General features: G+C 58.2%; 1 non-coding gene across 1 annotated transcript; it reads right to left on the bottom strand.

Moving 5' to 3' along the window:
• Positions 1 to 561: 561 nt before the first annotated feature.
• On the bottom strand, positions 562 to 716 carry LOC126317817 (5.8S ribosomal RNA). Its single transcript, XR_007556933.1, has one exon. It is a non-coding gene; the product is annotated as a 5.8S ribosomal RNA (ribosomal RNA).
• Between the last annotated feature and the right edge of the window lie 833 nt (positions 717 to 1,549).

The following is a 1,549-nucleotide window of genomic DNA, read 5'->3' as shown; positions in this document are numbered from 1 at the left end:
CTCACGGTACTTGTTCGCTATCGGTCTCGTGGTCATATTTAGTCTCAGATGGAGTTTACCACCCACTTGGAGCTGCACTCTCAAGCAACCCGACTCGAAGGAGAGGTCCCGCCGACGCTCGCACCGGCCGCTACGGGCCTGGCACCCTCTACGGGCCGTGGCCTCATTCAAGTTGGACTTGGGCTCGGCGCGAGGCGTCGGGGTAGTGGACCCTCCCGAACACCACATGCCACGACAGGCGGCAGCCTGCGGGGTTCGGTGCTGGACTCTTCCCTGTTCGCTCGCCGCTACTGGGGGAATCCTTGTTAGTTTCTTTTCCTCCGCTTAGTAATATGCTTAAATTCAGCGGGTAGTCTCGCCTGCTCTGAGGTCGTTGTACGAGGTGTCGCACGCCACACCGCCAGCCGGCTGTGCACGCTACCGAGAAAGCACCGGTATGCGAACCGCCAGGCGACGGGCGCGCATCGCACGTTTAAGGAGACGCGGCCGGCCACACAGGCGACCACGACACTCCCAGGCGCCCGAAGCGGGACAAACGCCGCGCGCTTCAGTATACGTAGCCGACCCTCAGCCAGACGTGGCCCGGGAACGGAATCCATGGACCGCAATGTGCGTTCGAAACGTCGATGTTCATGTGTCCTGCAGTTCACATGTCGACGCGCAATTTGCTGCGTTCTTCATCGACCCACGAGCCGAGTGATCCACCGTCCTGGGTGATCTTTATCTTTTCAGTTCTCCACCGTCTCTTTCAAGACAGTTGCAGAGGCGGGACTGAGGCGTTTGACGGCCCCTGTTCCATTACTTTGTGTCCAACGGCCTGACGGCCGATGGGCGTCGTACGGCTCCACACCGGAGCGGACAGGCACTCGGGCGAAAGTCATTCAAAACCGGCGCCAGGCGCCAGGTGCCGCAGGCCAGCCGCTCCAGAGCTTCAGCGCTCGTACCACACAACAACACTTGCGCTAGTTTTGAGAGGCACGCGTGGTTCCGCACGCGGCGCACGGCTACTGCCGTACAGGTAGCGTGTTGCGCGACACGACACGCACATCGAAAGACATGCAGTCTAGTCGGTAATGATCCTTCCGCAGGTTCACCTACGGAAACCTTGTTACGACTTTTACTTCCTCTAAATGATCAAGTTTGGTCATCTTTCCGGTAGCATCGGCAACGACAGAGTCGATGCCGCGTACCAGTCCGAAGACCTCACTAAATCATTCAATCGGTAGTAGCGACGGGCGGTGTGTACAAAGGGCAGGGACGTAATCAACGCGAGCTTATGACTCGCGCTTACTGGGAATTCCTCGTTCATGGGGAACAATTGCAAGCCCCAATCCCTAGCACGAAGGAGGTTCAGCTGGTTACCCCGACCTTTCGGCCTAGGAAGACACGCTGATTCCTTCAGTGTAGCGCGCGTGCGGCCCAGAACATCTAAGGGCATCACAGACCTGTTATTGCTCAATCTCGTGCGGCTAGAAGCCGCCTGTCCCTCTAAGAAGAAAAGTAATCGCTGACAGCACGAAGGATGTCACGCGACTAGTTAGCAGGCTAG

Source organism: Schistocerca gregaria, unplaced genomic scaffold (assembly GCF_023897955.1).
Source record: "Schistocerca gregaria isolate iqSchGreg1 unplaced genomic scaffold, iqSchGreg1.2 ptg000647l, whole genome shotgun sequence".
Classification (NCBI taxonomy): domain Eukaryota; kingdom Metazoa; phylum Arthropoda; class Insecta; order Orthoptera; family Acrididae; genus Schistocerca; species Schistocerca gregaria.
Note: the sequence above shows the minus strand (reverse complement) of the source record. Positions and strands in the feature narration are given on the sequence as shown.